Source organism: Lepidochelys kempii, chromosome 22, assembly GCF_965140265.1.
Source record: "Lepidochelys kempii isolate rLepKem1 chromosome 22, rLepKem1.hap2, whole genome shotgun sequence".
Lineage (NCBI taxonomy): Eukaryota > Metazoa > Chordata > Testudines > Cheloniidae > Lepidochelys > Lepidochelys kempii.
This window is the reverse complement of record NC_133277.1, coordinates 1,563,029-1,582,896: the sequence shown is the minus strand read 5'-3', so window position 1 is coordinate 1,582,896 and position 19,868 is coordinate 1,563,029. Positions and strand designations below refer to the sequence as shown.

General features: G+C 45.1%; 1 protein-coding gene across 14 annotated transcripts in view; it reads left to right on the top strand.

The window, feature by feature from the left end:
• PKNOX2 (PBX/knotted 1 homeobox 2) overlaps positions 1-19,868 on the top strand; it is a 691,764-nt gene that overhangs the window by 329,426 nt on the left and 342,470 nt on the right. The window contains exon 1 of one of the 14 annotated variants that reach the window (XM_073320714.1): positions 6,570-6,627. The exons of the other annotated variants lie outside the window; for them this stretch is intronic. The gene's annotated coding sequence lies outside the window, so the exon portion shown is untranslated. Of the gene's footprint in view, positions 1-6,569; positions 6,628-19,868 lie in introns of those variants that run through there. 14 annotated transcript variants of the gene reach the window in all.

Sequence of the window (19,868 nt, the reverse complement as noted above, 5' to 3'; positions counted from 1 at the left end):
ATTTAACTTCAAAAAGGGGAACTACACAAAAGGATGATCCAGTGGATATAATGCACTTGGACTTTCAGAAAACCTTTGACAAGGTCCCTCACCAAAGGCTCTTAAGCAAAGTAAGCTGTCATGGGATAAGAGGGAAGGTCTTCTTGTGGATCAGTAACTAGTTAAAAGATAGAAAACAAAGGGTAGGAATAAATGGTCCATTTTCACAGTGGAGAGAGGTAAATAGTATGGTCCCCAAAGGGTCAGTTCTGGGACCAGTACTGTTCAAGATATTCATAAATGATATGGGAAAAGGGGTAAGCAGTGAGGTGGCAAAATTTGCAAAATTACTTAAGATAGTTAAGTCCAAAGCAGACTGTGAAGAGCTACAAAGGGATCTCACAGAACTGGGTGACTGGGCAACAAAATGGCAGATGAAATTCAGTGTTGATAAATGCAGAGTAATGCACATTGGAAAACATAATCCAACCATACATACAAAATGATGGGGTCCAAGCTAAGTGTTACCACTCAAGAAAGAGATCTTAGAGTTATCATAGATAGTTCTCTGAAGACATCTGCTCAATGTAGTAGAAGTCAAAAAAGGTAACAATGTTAGGAATCATTAGGACAGGGATAGTTAATAAGATAGAAAATATAATGCACTATATAAATCCATGGTATGCCCACACCTTGAATTCTCCATGCAGGTCTCGTCGCCCCATCTCAAATAGTTGTTTACTATGGTTGAAACTATAGTAAAGAACAGAATTATCAGACACATAGATGAACATGATATGTTGGGGAAGACTCAACAGGGATTTTGGAAAGGGAAATCATGTCTTATCAAACAATTAGAATTCTTTGAGGATGTCAAAAAATGTAGTATAATTGGAAAAAGTACAGAGAAGGGCAACAAAAATGATTAGGGGTATGGAACAGCTTCCATATGAGGAGAGATTAAAAGACTGGGATTGTTCATCTTAGAAAAGAGACGACTGAGGGGGAATATGATAGATGTCTATAAAATCATAAATCGTGTGGAGAAAGTGAATAAGGAATTGTTAATGACCTCTTCACATAAGGCAAGAACCAGGGGTCACCCAATGAAATTAAGAGGCAGGAGGTTTAAAACAAACAAAAGAAGTACTTCTTCACACAATGGATCTTTGGAACTCATTGCCAGGGGATGTTTTGAAGGCCAAAAGTATAAGTGGGTTCAAGAAAGAATTAGATAAGTTCATGGAGGATAGATCCATCAGTGGCTATTAGCGACACTGCTCAGGGATGGAACCCCATGCCCAATGTTCCTAAACCTCTGACTCCAGAAACTGGGAGTGGATGACACGAGATGGATCAATTGACAAATTGCCCTGTTTTCATAGAATCATAGAATATCAGGGTTGGAAGGGATCTCAGGAGGTCATCTGGTCCAACCCCCTGCTCGAAGCAGGACCAATTCCCAGTTAAATCATCCCAGCCAGGGCTTTGTCAAGCCTGACCTTAAAAACCTCTAAGGAAGGAGATTCTACCACCTCCGTAGGTAATGCATTCCAGTGTTTCACCACCCTCCTAGTAAAAAAGTTTTTCCTAATATCCAACCTAAACCTCCCCCACTGCAACCTGAGACCATTACTCCTTGTCCTGTCCTCTTCTACCACTGAGAATAGTCTAGAACCATCCTCTCTGGAACCACCTCTCAGATAGTTGAAAGCAGCTATCAAATCCCCCCTCATTCTTCTCTTCTGCAGACTAAACAATCCCAGTTCCCTCAGCCTCTCCTCATAAGTCATGTTTTGTTCATTCCCTCTGAAGCATCTGGCACTGGCTACTGTGGGAATTCAGGTTACTTGGCTAGATGGACCATTGGTCTGACCCAGTGTGCTGTTCTTATGTTATGTTCGTAGCATGCTTCCTTTACTGAGCAGTGAGCACCTACTCTGTCCAGTGACCAAGGCAAAAATTGGTTTGACCATATAATTATTGATTGCATTATAAGGTATATGTATAAGATAGTAAAATAAAGTCAGCCTGGATGATCTGAATGATGGGATTCCTAACACTGAGAGGTTGATTTTGCAATCTTGATGCAGAAGGTTTTTTTGTTTTGTTTTTATAATTGTTGATTTATGAAATATAAGCAAATTGTTACCATACAAATGCTAAAAATGCAAAATCAACAAATACAAAAAAGGATTTATAACTTTTTGTTCAAGGAAGACATTAGGTACTGACATAAACTCAGGACAAAGCCCTGGCTGGGATGATTTAATTGGGGACTGGTCCTGCTTTTGAGCAGGGGGTTGGACTAGATGACCTCCTGAGGTCCCTTCCAACCCTGATATTCTATGATTCTATGATTTGTCTAATGAACAGGACATTAAGCATGGAAGCCTTATAGGCATCAGGCATGTGTCTGGGATTGTTACTTTATTCAAGAGTGATGAAACCATGAGTCTTTCCATTCTATAATTGCTTCTTGGGTTCAGTCACACTCCTTTGTGGCTGAGTATGTGTCCTACACTCTCTCTTTCACACATACGTTTCCCCCTCACTCCAGCCCCCATGTTCTCCTGCTCTCATACACCTCTTGAGTTTCACCCTCCTGCCCTCTCAATAGATTGGGGCAATGAGTAGTTTTTGAGGGGTTTTTTAGGACTTATTGTAGTTTTTTGCTGTTATTCTTCATAACTGAAAGTTTGCCTGTCAGTGGAGGCTGGTGAATAATGTTCCATTACAGAGAATTCCACAAAGAACTGCCCTCTTTCAAAATGGTTGTCATTTCCTTTTTGTTCTCAATGAGAGAGAGGCTACAGTGGCTATCAGTTCAGCTGGCTTTTTTCAGAATCGCTGTTACCTCCCAATGAGAGTGAAGCCAAGTGGCTCGCGGAGAAGATGTTAGTCCCTTAGGAGCCTTCTTAACTTTAAACATGTACTTTGGTTCTTTGCTCAGTCAGGGCCATGGTCAAGGCACTAGATAGTGTAATAAATGTGTTGCAAAGTCCAGCTCTCACTGCAGAATTGTGCTGTAGAATCAAAAAGTTTCAGTTAAAAGAAAAGATTTCCAGCCCAGTGAAGTAAATGATCCAAATATGAACCTACTGAAATGAACCAATACAAGTGTTTCCTCTTGAGTTTAAACATAGCCTAAAAAAATGGGCCAGATTCTCAAAAGATTAATGAATATTTAATCAATTCATTTTCAGACTATTCAAGCCCCTTTTGTGTTCACTTCCTCAAAGTATGCATGCATAGAAACTTCTCATTAAGAATGTTCACGGAAATAGTAATGCGCAAGCAAATATACAAAAATATTTGTGCAAATCAGATTTTGAATTCATAACACTAAGGGAGACTTTGAATGAGTTACAGTTGAAGAATGAATCAACAAATGATTTCGAATAACAAACAGAAGCTTCTCATGGACTATTCGTGATCAGAAAGGAAACTTCTCAAAAAATTATTTGACCAGTTTTACTAAATTTAAGCTGTATTTTTACTTCAAGCCCTTTCAATTTGCCCTGTAGATGAGATTCAAGAATGTTCTATCAGCATTTCAGAAACTTTTGCTGAGACAAGTGGCACCTAAACTCTTGCAAAAAAACAAACAACAACCCCCCCAACCATAATATTTTTACTTTACTTTGAAGGTGTGTCTTTGATGAGGATTTCCTTTGCCAGATTGTTTGAAAAGTATCTTAACGCTCTCTTTCTATAAATATAACACTTTACAATGTGTGTAGGTACCTCAGGCCTTCACTTAAAAAAAGAACAAAGTTGTTTAATGTTGCTATTCAAGGTTCATTAACTTTGTCTACTAAAGTTCTTATTGGCTGTTGCAGTTTTTATTCTAGTGTTTATGTTATTGAGATGTCCCTGGAGCATTTTAGTCTTGAGATGCGTTGGGTTGAGTATCTTCAGAAAAGAGAATGACTTAGCTGTAATTGCTGTTCTCGTCAGAGATGCATCATAACCGCTCCCCCTTCACACACCTTTCTCCTCACAGAGATGAGGGGGCTGTAATTTAAAATCTTTTAATGATACTCCTCTTTATACCTATGGGAGGGATTTCACCTGCCCCAGTGAAAACACCTGGTGCTTGGAAGGAGTTTGACGGTATTGTATGGCAAGGTCTGGCAGAAGACACCGCCTGTTGGAACATCTTGGGCTAGATTGTGACAAACAGATACAGCATGGATTAGGGGGTGGTTGAAAGGAGTTTGGGGAGTCCTCAAGGCTCCTGGTACATAGTGGGACTGTACAGGCTACTCCACACCAATCCCCAGGATGGTGCAGTCTGCTCCTCTTAGTGCTCATGGTCTGGCCTGCTGTAAGGGCTTGTGCAGAAAGGGGCAGGGCCATGGCCCTCAGTCTCCTCCTGTTTCCTTTTTGGCAGTGTGCTCGCCTGGGTCACATGAACACATGAATATTTAGGGCTTTTTCTTATATAAGCTCCTATTACCCCCACCCCCCATCCTGATTTTTCACACTTCCTGACTGGTCACCCTAAATGTGGAAGATGTAGAGAGGTGATCTGTTGTGATGTTTATCTTCAGAGAACAGTGACAAATGAACCATATAGTTTTGAAGCATGCTAAGATACATAGATTCCAAGGCCAGAAGGGACCATTTTGATCAAGTGTTCTCAAACTGGGGGTCGGGACCCCTCAGGGCGTTGTGAGGTTATTACATGGGGGGTCTCGAGCTGTCCTCCTCCACCCCAAACACTGCATTGTATCCAGCGTTTCTAATGGTGTTAAATATATAAAAAAGTGTTTTTAATTTATAAGCAGGGCCGCCCAGAGGATTCAGGGGGCCTGGGGTCTTCGGCGGCTGGGGTCCTTCTGCTTCGGGTCTTCAGGGCTCTTCGCCAAATTGCCGCCAAAGACCCGGAGCGGAAGAAGCAGTGGCGGGTCTTCAGCGGCGGGTCCTGCACTCCTGGTGTGTTCGGCGGCACTGAAGGACCCGCTACCAAAGTGCCACTGAAAACTCTCATGGGGGCCCCTGAAAACTCTTGTGGGGGTCCCTGTGGGGCCCAGGGCTTGGGGCAAATTGCCCCACTTGCCCCCCTCCCCGGGTGGCCCTGTTTATAAGGGGGGGTTGCACTCAGAGGCTTGCTGTGTGAAAGGGGTCATCAGTACAAAAGTTTGAGAACTACTGATTTTGATCATCTAGTCTGACACCCTGGATAGCACAGGCCAGAGACCTGCCCCACAATAATTCTCAGAGCAGATCTTGTGGAAAAACAGCCAGGCTGGATTTAAATATTTTGAGTGATAGAGAATCCACCTCAACCATTGGTAAATTTTTCCAGTTGTTCATTACCCTCACTGTTAAAAATCTGCACCTTATTTCCAGTCTGAATTTGTCCAGCTTCAACTTCCAGCCACTGGATCATGTTCTGCCTTTCCTTGATAGTCTGAAGAGCCCATTAGCAAATATTTGTTCGTCGCCTAGGTACTCAGAGACTGTAATCAAGTCATCCCTTAACATTCCCTTTGTTAAGATAAATGGATTGAGCTCCTTGAATCTATCACTATAAGGCAGGTTTTCTAACCCTTTAATTACTCTTGTGGCACTTCTCTGAAGCTTCTCCAACTTATCAACTTCCTTCTTGAATTGTGGACACCAGAACTAGACACAATATGCCAGCAGTGGTTGCTCCAGTGCTAAATATTGAGGTAAATATCCTCTCTACTCCTGCTCAGGATTCCTCTGTTTATGTATCCCAGGATGGCTTTTTCAGAGTCACTGAATTTTTTTTCAGAGTCACTGTTTCCCAGGAGAGAGTCCCCCATCCTGTAAGTCTGGCCAACAGTTCCGAGATGTACACATTTACCTGTATTAAAACACATATTATTTGCTTGCACCCAGTTTACTAAGCGATCCAGATCACTCTGTGTCAGTGACCTGTCCTTTTCATTATTTACCATTCCCCCAGTTTTTGTGTCATCTGCAAACTTTGTCAGTGGTGATTTTGTTTTCTTCCAGGTCATAGATAAAAATATTAAACTGAGTAGGGCCAAGAACCAATCCCTGTGGGACCCCACTGGAAACACACTTTCTCGATGATGATTTCCTGTTTACAATTACATTTTGAGACATATCAGCCAGCTTTTACAATTTAATCCATTTAGAGTGTGCAATTAAACGTGTGTGTGTGAGAGAGAGAGAAAGAGAGATTGAGAGAGAGAGAAAAGTAGGGTATTTAGATGGGAGAGATGACTGATTTTAACATAGCATTGTAGATTGGCTGCTGAAAACATCTGAGGGAATCTCTCTCTCTCATACACACACACGCTCACACTCACACACACCCCTACACTTGCCTTTTAATTGGATAGAAATTCTTTAGACTAAGGGCTTTTCAGAGAGATAAGGGAAAAAAGAAGTAAAGGGACTTTTACATGCACGCGGCTCTGCATGCTGCCCAAGCACCAGCTCCGCACTCCCATGGGCCAATGGGAGCTGCGGGGAGGGGCGGTGGCTGTGGGCGAGAGCGGTGCATGGAGCCTCCTGCCCTCCCCACCCCCCTGCCTAGGACCCAGACCTGCTGGCTGTTTCTGGGGCACGTACAGTGCGGTGTCAGGAAAGGCAGGCAGCCTGCCTTAGCTTCCCCTCTGTGCCACTGACCAGGAGCTGCCCCAGGTAAGCCCATGCCCCAACCCTGAGCCCCAGCAAACCTGGTGCGCGCTTCTCCACCCCAAACCCCTCGTCCCTGGCCCCACCCCACAGCCCCCTCCCACACTCCAAATCCCTGGGCCCAGCCTGGAGCCCCCTCCTGCATCCCAAACCCCTTATCCCCAGACCCATCCCAGAGCCAGCACCCCCAGCCCAGAGCCCTCACTCCCTCCCTCCCATACCCCAACCCCGTGCCTCAACCCACAGCCCCCTCCTGCACTGCAAATCCTTCAGCCCCACCCCACAGCCTGGAGACCCCTCCTGCACCCCAAACCCCTCATCCCCAGCCCCACCCCAGAGCCCGCACCCCAGTTAGAGCCCTCACCCCCTCCCGCACCCCAGCCCCAGCCCAGTGAAAGTGAGTGAGGGTGGGGGAGAGAGAGCCACTGAGGGAGGGGGAATGTAGTGAGCGGGGTGTGGGGCCTCGGGGAAGGGGTGGGGCAGGGCGGGGCCTCAGGGCAGCGGCGGGGCTAGGGTGTTCAGTTTCATGTGACTAGAAAGTTGGCAACCCTACATCAGGGGTATATCTGCTGTCATTGCCCTGCTGCCTAGGTTACTGCTAGCAGCTGTGGGCGATGCTCGGCTCCCAATCCACGTTCATAATGACAATTCAGTCATTCATCATAACAGTGAATAGTCCTTGGGCCAGGGAGAAAGAAAGAATGATTCTGTAACCAAGTGGTAAGGCCATCTCCCAAGACGTGGGAGACCCACATGGAAGTCCCTGCTCCAATGACTATTCGACAAGCTATATAGAGTAGAGCAGCTTCAACAGGAGAGATTGAGAAAGCTCAGTATCAGAAGATTCCATAGCCCATTGATTATGGCACTTTCTTGCAATATGGCAGAACCAAATTCCCATCCCTTCTCCATTTCAAGGGAGGAATTGAACCTCAGTGTGCTACATTCCAGGGGAGACCCTAAGAACCAGGCTCAAAATTACAAGCAAGCCACTATCTCTCACCAGCATTTTGTGAATCTAGCTCTCCACTGCTTGGGTCAAAATGCATGAAATCAAAACAAACAAATTCAGGTCAGGACAGAATAGCAAGGAACAAAGAACGTAGCTGATACGTACAGGGTGGGGGACTATGTCCTGGGAATCAGCGACTCTGAGAAAAGGTTGGGGGTTGTGGTGGATAATATGCTGAACGTGAGCACCCAGTGTGGTGCTGTGGCCAAAAGAGCTGACGTGATCCTGGGATGCATAAACGGGGGAATCTTGGGTAGGAGCAGAGAGGTTATTTTACCTCTGTCTTTGGCCCTGGTGCGACCGTTGCTGAAGTGGGATCAGAAAAGAGCCGTGAGAATGATGGAAGGGTCGGAAAAGATGCCTTGTTGTGGTGGACTTAAGCAGCTCAATTTATTTCGTTTAACAAAGAGAAGGTTAAGGGTGACTTGATCGGTTTCTAAGTACCTAAGGGGAATGGGTGTTTGATGGTGGGCTCATTCATCTAGCAGGAGTTTTCTCTCGGCCTCTACCCTGCCGCACAGGTTCCAGTGGCATACGTTTAATGCTTACAGTGCTGTTATCTACGTAAATATGCTCACATTTTCTTCTCAAGCACATTGTTAATTTCAGGGCTGAAGGTAACTGATGTTAGGTGAATTAGTTTCTCATCTACAGCACTTGGAAGATGTGAGCCTAGGTTCAGCACGAGTTCCACTGAGTCGTGCAGATGGCACCCAGGCTGCAGGCTGCACGTGAAGGAAAGTCCATTTGAAGAGGGAACACAGTGATGCAAGCAGCCCAAGACATCTGCTATAATGAAGGGCTCAGAACTGGCCAGTGAGACCCTGACTTGGGGAGGGGTAAAGCCAGAAGATATGCTGATTCAGCCTAACTGGTGTGCCACTCTTGCCCATTGTGGCATGTAGTGTGCTGTATAAGCGCTGCTAATTATTATTCTTGTCCTTATATATCTTGACTTTAGCAAAGCTTTTGATACGGTCTCCCACAGTATTCTTGCCAGCAAGTTAAAAAAGTATGGGCTGGATGAATGGACTATAAGGTGGATAGAAAGCTGGTTCAATTGTCGGGTTCAACGGGTAGTGATCAACAGCTCGATGTCTAGTTGGCAGACGGTATCAAGTGGAGTACCCCAGGGGTTGGCCCTGGGGCTGGTTTTGTTCAACATCTTCATTAATGATCTGGATGATTGGATTAATTGCACCCTCAGCAAGTTCACAGATGACACTAAGCTGCGGGGAGAGGTAGATACGCTGGAGGGTAGGGATAGTGTCCAGAGGTACCTAGACAAATTGAAGGATTGGGCCAAAAGAAACCTGATGAGGTTCAACAAGGACAAGTGCAGAGTCCTGCACTTAGGAAGGAAGAATCCCATCCACCGCTACAGGCTGAGGACTGACTGGCTAAGCAGCAGTTCTGCAGAAAAGGACCTGGGGATTACAGTGGACGAGAAGGTGGATGTCAGCAGTGTTCCCTTGTTGCCAAGAAGGCTAATGGCATATTGGGCTGCATTAGTAGGAGCATTGCCAGCAGATCGAGGGAAGTGATTATTCCCCTCTATTCGGCACTGGTGAGGCCACACCTGGAGTATTGCGTCCAGTTTGGGCCCTCCACTAGAGAAAGGTTGTGGACAAGTTGGAGAGAGTCCAGCAGAGGGCAACAAAAATGATCAGGAGTCTGAGGCACATGACTTATGAGGAGAGGCTGAGGGAACTGGGATTGTTTAGTCTGCAGAAGAGAAGAGTGAGGGGGGATTTGATAGCTGCTTTCAACTACCTGAGAGGTGGTTCCAAAAAGGATGGATCTAGACTGTTCTCAGTGGTAGCAGATGACAGAACAAGGAGTAATGGTCTCAAGTTGCAGTGGGGGAGGTCTAGGTTGTATATTAGGAAACACTATTTCACTAGGAGGGTGTTGAAGCACTGGAATGGGTTACTTAGGGAGGTGGTGGAATTTCCATTCTTAGAGGTTTTTAAGGTCAGGCTTGACAAAGCCCTGGCTGAGATGATTTAGTTGGTGTTGGTCCTGCTTTGAGAAGGGAGTTGGACTAGATGACCTCCTGAGGTCTCTTCCAATCCTAATCTTCTATGATTCTATGATATGTCCATAGCTCTTTTCACCCTAAAGATTTTTACATGAGACATAAAATCACAGGAAGTGGAAATAATTGAGGATTTTCTAAATCCTCCTGCTGTGGCTGGAGCACCTGTTAGGAGCAGTGGGAGGCCTTGTGTAGGCTGGTGTTTATACCACAGCATTTTCTTTTTGATGTGAACAATTGTTGACACTCAAAGAGATGGATGGAGACATTTTCTCTTGCAGAGGACACAGAGGGTAATTTGGGGGCATTCCTTCATCTGAGCCCAAGGCACTTCTCATGTGGGGGTTTATACAATTGTTTTGACACCCACATCCCCACCCTGTCAGTCTATCTGATGTGCCTATGAGGCCAAAAGGGTAGAAGTGAGGTGGTTCCTTCCATACGTAGATGATACACAGTTCTGTCTCTGTTTATTCAGTCCCTGATGGTACAGTTGATAGATTTCCAGTGTCTACCCAAGCCAAAGGTTGGACATGGGGCGGAGGGTCAGTGCGAATAAGACACAGGTAATTTTGGTGGCCTGAGACAAACAACTAGAGCAAATGGTGGAGATGATATCTGAGCAAGTTTTGTCTGCCATTTGTTACTCAGCTGCCTCACTTGGATTTCTCCCATCTCCTGCTACTTCACGATCAGATAGCAGCAGTAGCCCAGACTATGTCTTTCCACCTGTTCATTGCAAGAAGCTTGGGGCTTTTGCTTTCCGATGTGGAGTTCAGCACTGCAGTATCCACGCCACTGTTATCTCCACACTGGAGTACCAGAATGTGCCCATCTTTGGGCTACAGTTGAAGACCACTCAGGATCTTCAGTTGGTGCAGAATGTGGATATTCACTTGCCTACTGGGAGCAGGTTCCACATGTGTGTGCTCTGTACTGGCTTCTGATTAGTGTCCAGGTGCTATTCTGTCCTTGATCTAGGCACCCTTTCCTGCGAGGTCTCTGTCATCATTTTATCCTCTGGTAGTTGAGATCAGCTGAGAGGCTCAACCACACGCTTCCTGAATGTGCTCCACTTGGGACAGTTCAGCAAGTTCTTACTGGAGGCTTTTAGCCAACAGATCATAGAATCATAGAATCATAGAATATCAGGGTTGGAAGGGACCCCAGAAGGTCATCTAGTCCAACCCCCTGCTCGAAGCAGGACCAATTCCCAGTTAAATCATCCCAGCCAGGGCTTTGTCAAGCCTGACCTTAAAAACCTCTAAGGAAGGAGATTCTACCACCTCCCTAGGTAACGCATTCCAGTATTTCACCACCCTCTTAGTGAAAAAGTTTTTCCTAATATCCAATCTAAACCTCCCCCACTGCAACTTGAGACCATTACTCCTCGTTCTGTCATCTGCTACCATTGAGAACAGTCTAGAGCCATCCTCTTTGGAACCCCCTTTCAGGTAGTTGAAAGCAGCTATCAAATCCCCCCTCATTCTTCTCTTCTGCAGGCTAAACAATCCCAGCTCCCTCAGCCTCTCCTCATAACTCATGTGTTCCAGTCCCCTAATCATTTTTGTTGCCCTTCGCTGGACTCTCTCCAATTTATCCACATCCTTCTTGAAGTGTGGGGCCCAAAACTGGACACAGTACTCCAGATGAGGCCTCACCAATGTCGAATAGAGGGGAACGATCACGTCCCTCGATCTGCTCGCTATGCCCCTACTTATACATCCCAAAATGCCATTGGCCTTCTTGGCAACAAGGGCACACTGCTGACTCATATCCAGCTTCTCGTCCACTGTCCCCCCTAGGTCCTTTTCCGCAGAACTGCTGCCTAGCCATTCGGTCCCTAGTCTGTAGCTGTGCATTGGATTCTTCCATCCTAAGTGCAGGACCCTGCACTTATCCTTATTGAACCTCATCAGATTTCTTTTGGCCCAATCCTCCAATTTGTCTAGGTCCTTCTGTATCCTATCCCTCCCCTCCAGTGTATCTACCACTCCTCCCAGTTTAGTATCATCTGCAAATTTGCTGAGAGTGCAATCCACACCATCCTCCAGATCATTTATGAAGATATTGAACAAAACCGACCCCAGGACCGACCCTTGGGGCACTCCACTTGATACCGGCTGCCAACTAGACATGGAGCCATTGATCACTACCCGTTGAGCCCGACAATCTAGCCAACTTTCTACCCACCTTATAGTGCATTCATCCAGCCCATACTTCCTTAACTTGCTGACAAGAATACTGTGGGAGACCGTGTCAAAAGCTTTGCTAAAGTCAAGAAACAATACATCCACTGCTTTCCCTTCATCCACAGAACCAGTAATCTCATCATAAAAGGCGATTAGATTAGTCAGGCATGACCTTCCCTTGGTGAATCCATGCTGGCTGTTCCTGATCACTTTCCTCTCATGCAAGTGCTTCAGGATTGATTCTTTGAGGACCTGCTCCATGATTTTTCCAGGGACTGAGGTGAGGCTGACTGGCCTGTAGTTCCCAGGATCCTCCTTCTTCCCTTTTTTAAAGATTGGCACTACATTAGCCTTTTTCCAGTCATCCGGGACTTCCCCGGTTCGCCACGAGTTTTCAAAGATAATGGCCAATGGCTCTGCAATCACAGCCGCCAATTCCTTCAGCACTCTCGGATGCAACTCGTCCGGCCCCATGGACTTGTGCACGTCCAGCTTTTCTAAATAGTCCCTAACCACCTCTATCTCCACAGAGGGCTGGCCATCTCTTCCCCATTTTGTGATGCCCAGCGCAGCAGTCTGGGAGCTGACCTTGTTAGTGAAAACAGAGGCAAAAAAAGCATTGAGTACATTAGCTTTTTCCACATCCTCTGTCACTAGGTTGCCTCCCTCATTCAGGAAGGGGCCCACACTTTCCTTGGCTTTCTTCTTGTTGCCAACATACCTGAAGAAACCTTTCTTGTTACTCTTGACATCTCTTGCTGGCTGCAGCTCCAGGTGCGATTTGGCCCTCCTGATATCATTCCTACATGCCCGAGCAATATTTTTATACTCTTCCCTGGTCATATGTCCAACCTTCCCCTTCTTGTAAGCTTCTTTTTTATGTTTAAGATCCGCTAGGATTTCACCATTAAGCCAAGCTGGTCGCCTGCCATATTTACTATTCTTTCGACTCATCGGGATGGTTTGTCCCTGTAACCTCAACAGGGATTCCTTGAAATACAGCCAGCTCTCCTGGTCTCCTTTCCCCTTCAAGTTAGTCCCCCAGGGGATCCTGGCATCCGTTCCCTGAGGGAGTCGAAGTCTGCTTTCCTGAAGTCCAGGGTCCGTATCCTGCTGCTTACCTTTCTTCCCTGCGTCAGGATCCTAAACTCAACCAACTCATGGTCACTGCCTCCCAGATTCCCATCCACCTTTGCTTCTGATCCTGAGTTTGCTGACCTCAGGGGCATGCTGCTAGGCATGTGGGTGGGGAAGGTATTGAGGAGGTAGGGCTTGGTCTTTAGTTTTGTGGCCTTTGAATCTTTTAGTGTTTGACATGGTGTTGATTGAATATTCCTGCATTTATTCTTAAACTATAGCATTTTATTTGTACCTTCAGCATGGGATGGGTTCATTACATCAATCTATCTGACTGAGGAAACAGGCTTTCTCTGACACACTGAGGTGAGAAAGAACAGAAGGCAGTGCCATTCAGTAGAGGGGCTGACTGATGACTGCCACGAGTCAGACTGAGCCACAAAATGCTGTGCTAGTCAACTCAGCTATTTATAGCCCTTCATGGATTTTGCAGAGCAGATCGTGTGTGTTTTTCTTCAGATAAATCCACAGAGTTACATGAAATTTGTGACAGGTTTACACCATTATTTCAAGATTCATAGCTGTAGGTTCCCATTGAGAGAGAACTGTCCATATCTTTCCAGCAAACTAAACACTCTTCCTGGAATATTTATGGTGGCTGAATAAGTTTGTTTCACAAAGATAAATATAACACTATCAGCAACAGCTGTCTCTCATTTTTATTTGTTTTATGTTTGACTATAAGTCCAATGATCTAAACACATCAAAAGCAGACAACTGACTACATGTTTTAGTAAACGGGTTATATTATATAACACAGTTAAATAATGTTCCACACTGCCACCTTCTGCAAATATGCAGAAAGGAAACCAGCAACATGTAAAGTAGCCACTTGTACACAGATGATCATTTACAATAAAATAAATGGGGTTCATTTACAACATTTACAATAAAACTAATTCTAGGGGTATACTCTCTCTTCCATTGTGAACAGTGGACTCCGGCTGAGCAACTGTTCTGCAGAGATTCCCTTCCCCCAGCAAAATTAATTCTCTGTAGGGTTTTTTCTAGCCTCTCACCCATATGTCTAGAGAGTTAAAGCCCTGAACTGTTCACCTTTCTCTAGCAGGGATGGCTGTTACAAAGCATTGCAGCGGGACTGTTAATGTTCTGGCTCCAGTTGGAAGGTTTAATCCATGAGGGAGTCAGTGGAGTTAGCATATCTCTTGAGAAATCTGACATTATCCACTTAATGGCCGGGTGGGTTTGTTTTAAAATATTTTAAAGTGATGCATCCTTGGTAATGACTCACGAGGGCTCCTTACACCTCTGAAAGCAACCAGTGCAATTTGAAGCTAAGGAATCTCAGTTATTAATTCTCCCAAATCTCTTTTTTTCTCTCTGTTAGTAATGGAAATATTTCATTTGCCAGCACAAGGTTTCTGTGCTACACTTTACATGCTGCCATGCAACATCACTATTCCTTCTATTTATATTTGCTATCCACAGAGCTGGCAACAGCACTATTGGTATTAAGCATCAGTGTTAATGCAAATGGCATCAACTATCATTATTAATCCTCGGAGATAAGAATATTGGTGTTTATTCAGCTGAAATCTAAGTTTTAATGTAGAAATCTTAACATTTAGAGCAACAGGTTCTCCTTGTAAGTAACTAACTTTTTCTCATGCTATTTCACAGTATAACAAAATGGAAAACAATGAAGAAAATAATGACTATAAACCGGATGCTTCTGGAGTTCACTAGGTGTTTTCCATAACCCAAATACAAGAGCTGTAGTTTTACTTTCACATGATGCAAGATATTTCCTTGCATATAACCTTCCTTCCCCTTTTTTGGTTTGAGAAAGGACATCTTCCCGCATTCCGATGGGTCATTGGTTAATAAGGAAGAATAGTTTAAGATGTAATTGTGCCTAGAGTTTTACCTTCCTTGCCCAAAACAATCAAGGACTGTCTGTCATGCTTCTTTCCTTGCCAATAATACTTTAACATTATGTAGAATCACTGTATTTTGTGTGTTTGCAGACGTTGTGTGGAACCAGCTGTATCTAGTAGCAGCTCTATAGCAGACACTTAGGCCTGGTCTACACTTAAAACTTAGATTGACAGAGCTATGGCACTTGGGTGTGAAAAAATCCACGTTCCTGCATGCCATAGCTATGCCAACTTAATCCCTAGTGTAGACACAGGTTGGTTGACAGAAGAATGCTTCCATCAGCCAAGCTACCATCTCCTTGAGAGGTGGAGTTCCTTTCTATCTCTGTGGTCTGCATCTCACTGTGGGGTTACAGCAGCATAAGGATGGCACTAGAGCTATGCAGCTATATTCCCTGTAGCGTAAACATGGCCTCAAATACAACATGACTTTTTATGGGCTGCTGAAGACATTTGAAATCTCTGCCTAGTGATTATCAGCCATTTATCTCAGTTTCATGAGAGCCACTAGACATTGTACAGAAGCTCATTTCCCCTAGGACATATTGCAGTTATCTTAGGTTAGAATCTTGACCTCACGGTGTCATTTGCTTCAGAGCAAACAGTTATATTAACATGTCTGTTATTATTGTTTTAGGTGTTCGTAATGTCATAGATTTTGGGTCTGTCTTCCTGCTCATTCAAGCTTTCTACACTCAAATTACTCCTCTCAAGTTATTCTAGCCCAAGTGAGAGCCGGCATTTAACACTGACGTTTCTGTGTCCATCCTGGCATTGCACTTACTCATGTGGCACTAAGACTTCTGGGGGCACATCCCAGTGTTCTTAGCACTGTAATAAACTCAGCTGTTCCAGTAATTCTGCCCCAATGAATTGTGGGAGAACTTGTCTGTCTTTTCTGGGCACATGAGGGAAATTGTGGGAAGGTACTGGAGAAGCAGTGGCACTCAATTGCCGGTAGCGTGCGTCCACACTGCAGTGGTCATGTTAGTAGTTAACATGTGATCACCCAAGTTTTAGCCTCCTCTTGGTCCAGCCAACTAGAGCGAAGGGTTTTTGTGGGTGAATGGGACTTGAGTTAGGGGCAACGCATGAGTTTTAACTCAAGTTAGAATCATGGAATCACAGGGTTAGAAGGGACTGCAAGGGTCATCTAGTCTAACTCCCTGCCAAAATGCAGGATTTGTTGTGTCTAACCCATCCAAGGCAGACGGCTATCCAGCCTCCTTTTAAAAACCTCCAGTGAAGGAGCTTCCACAACCTCCCTAGGCAGTCTGTCCCATTGTCCTCCTGTTCTTACAGTTCAGAAGTTTTTCCTGAAATTTAATCTAAACCTTTTATGCTGTAGTTTGAACCCATTGCCTCTTGTCCTGTCCTCTGTGGGAAAAGAGAACAACTTTTCTCCATCTTTTTCAGCCTTCCAAGTATTTGAAGACTGCTATCATCTCCCCCCTTAATCTCCCCTTTTCCAAACTCCTCTTTTTCCAAGCTCCTCCAGTTCCTTCAGCCTTTGCTCATACGGCTTGCATTCCATCCCTTTGATCATCCTTGTCGCTCACCTCTGGATCCTTTCCAGTTTCTCCACATCCTCTCTATAAAGTGGTGACCAAAACTGGACACAGTACTCCAGCTGAGGCCTCACCACTCTACTCTAACCTACCGAGTAGAGCACTACTATCACCTCCCAGGACTTGCATGCTATACCCCTGTTAATGAAACCTTCAACTGCATTTGCTTTGTTTGCAACAGCTGTTGACTCATGTTGAGGTTGTGATCCACCACAACTCCCAGATCTGTCTCAGCAGTGCTACTGCCAAGCCAGTTATCTGCCATTCTGTATTTGTGCATTTGGTTTTTCTTCCCTAAATGTAGCACCTTACATTTATTGTGTTGAATTTCATTTTGTTGTCTATAGCCCAGCTCTCTAATTTATCAAGATCCCTTTGAATTTTAGCTCGATCCTCCAAGGTATTGGCAGCTTTGTGTCCTCTGCACATTTGATCAGTGTGTTGTCTATTCCTACATCCAGGTCATTAATAAAGATGTTAAACAACACCAGACCCAGAACAGATCATTGTGAAACCCCACTTGAGACCTCCCTCCAATCTGACATTCCATTAATAGTTACTCTTTGTTTGCAGTTGTTTAACCAGTTATGTATCCACTTAATGGTAGTTCCACCGAGCCCACATTTCTCCAGCTTACTTATCAGAATGTCATCTGGGACTGTGTCAAAAGCCTTGCTGAAGGCCAGGTATATTATATCCACCAAATTCCTCCTAACCACCAAACCAGTTACCTTGCCAAAGAAGGAAATCAGGCTGGGTTTGGCATGATTTGTTCTTGACCTAGATCCATGCTGGCTGTTGATGATTACCTTGTCATCTTCCAGGTCCTCACAAATTGAATGTTTTATACATCGTTCTAGTAGCTTTCCAGGTATCAAGGTGAGGCTGACTGGCCTATAGTTCCCCAGCTCCTCCTTTCCCCCTTTTTTAAAGATAGGCACTATGGTAGCCCTTCTCCAGTCTTCCAGGACCTCTCCTGTCATCTATGAGTTTGTAAATATTATGGCCAGTGGCTCTGAGATTTCTTCAGTACCCTTCAGCGAATTCCTTCAGTACCCTGGGGTGAATAGCATGAGGCCCTGCTGATTTGAATTCATTCAAATTGATCAGATCTCTGCATCCCTTCCCCTTTGTTATCTATGGTAACTTTGCTAGTCATCTGATCAAATGTTAATTTTTGTGAGAAGACTGAAGCAAAGTAGACCCTGAGCAGCTCTTCCTTCCTATCATCTTCCGTTCCCAGCTCACCTTCTCCACTGAGCAGTGGACCGACAGTGTCCATGATCTTTCTTTTTTGTCTGACATATATATACACACACACACACAACCCCTTCTTGTCATCTCTCACATTTCTTGTCAGCTGTAACACATTCCTTGCCTTGGCCTTCCTGATTTTCTTCCCACACGCTCATGCTATTCCCATGTATTCTTCCTTTGTGATATGCCCCTCCCTCCATTTCCTGTATGTATGTTTTTTAGATAGCTAAAAAGCTCCTTGTGCAGCCACATTGACCCCCCCTGTGGTTCTTCTTATCTTTCTTGTATGCTGGAATAGCTTTATATTGAGCCTCTAGTATTACATCTTTTAGGAACTGCCAGCCCCCTTTGACTCATTTTCTTCCTATTTGGTCTTTCCCTGGGACCTTGCCTACTATTTCTCTGAGTTAATTGAAATCCACCTTTCTGAAGTCCAGTGTCCTCATTTTGCTGTCCTCATGTCTTCCTTTCCTTAGGATCTTGAATTCTATCAGATCATGATCACTTCCTCTCAAGTTCTGGACCCCCTTCACGTTCACAACTAATTCATCCCTGCTGGTCAAAACCAGATGCAAAATGAACGTCCCTGAAGTTGTTTCCTCAACAATCTGAATCAGAAAGTTGTCCCCTACTCACGCTAAAAATTTACAGGACATATTATGTTTTGCAGTAGTAGTCTTCCAACAGATATCAGGGAAGCTTTTTTTGCCCCCGTCTTCACAGACAAGGTCAGCTCCCAGACTGCTGCCCTGGGCAGCACGGTATGGGGAGGAGGTGAGCAGCCCTCAGTGGTGAAAGAACAGCTTAAGGACTATTTAGAAAACATGGACATGCACAAGTCTGGATGCAATGCATCCGTGGGTGCTGAGGGAGTTGGCTGATGTGATTGCAGAGCCATTGGCCATTATCTTTGAAAACTCGTGGAGAGTGGGGGAGGTCCTGGACGACCGGAAAAAGGCAAATATAGTGTCCATCTTTAAAAGAGGGAAGAAGGAGAATCTGGGGAACTACAGACCAGTCAGCCTCACCTCTGTCCCTGGGAAAATCATGGAGCAGGTCCTCAAGGAAACCATTTTGAAGCACTTGGAGGAGAGGAAGGTGATCAGGAACAATCAACATGGATTCACCAAGGGCAAGTCATGCCTGACCAACCTGATTGCCTTCTATGATGAGATAACTGTCTCTGTGGATATCGGGAAACTGGTGGACGTCATAAACCTTGACTTTAGCAAAGCTTTGGATACGGTCTCCCACAGTATTCTTGCCAGCAAGTTAAAGAAGTATGGCTTGGATGAATGGACAATAAGGTGGATAGAAAGCTGGCTAGATCGTCGGGCTCAACGGGTAGTGATCAATGGCTCAATGTCTAGTTGGCAGCCAGTATCAAGAGGAGTGCCCCGGGGTCGTCCTGGGGCCGGTTTTGTTCAACATCTTCATTAATGATCTGGATGATGGGATGGATTCCACTCTCAGCAAGTTTGTGGATGACACTAAACTGGGGGAAGAGGTAGATACACTGGAGGGGAGTGATAGAATCCAGAGTGACCAAGACAAATTGGAGGATTGGGCCAAAAGAAATCTGACGAGGTTCAACAAGGACAAGTGCAACGTTCTTCACTTAGGACGGAAGAATCCCATGCACCGCTACAGGCTGGGGACCGACTGGCTAAGCAGTAGTTCTGCAGAAAAGGACCTGGGGATTACAGTGGATGAGAAGCTGGATATGAATCAATAGTATGCCCTTGTTGCCAAGAAGGCTAATGGCATATTGGAGCGTTGCTGGCAGATCAAGGGAAGTGATTATTCCCCTCTATTCAGCACTGGTGAGGCCACATCTGGAGTACTGTGTCCAGTTTTGTGCCCCCCACTACAGAAAGGAGAGAGTCCAGCGGAGGGCAATGAAAATGATCAGGGGGCTGGGGCACATAACTTACGAAGAGAGGTTGAGGGAAGTGGGCTTATTTACTGTGCAGAAGAGAAGAGTGAGGGGGGCTCCAAAGAGGATAGAACTCGGCTGTTCTCAGTGGTGGCAGATGACAGAACAAGGAGCAATAGTCTCAGGTTGCAGTGGGGGAGGTCCTGGTTGGATATTAGGGGAAACTTTTTCACTAGGATGGTGGTGAAGCACTGGAATGGGTTACCTAG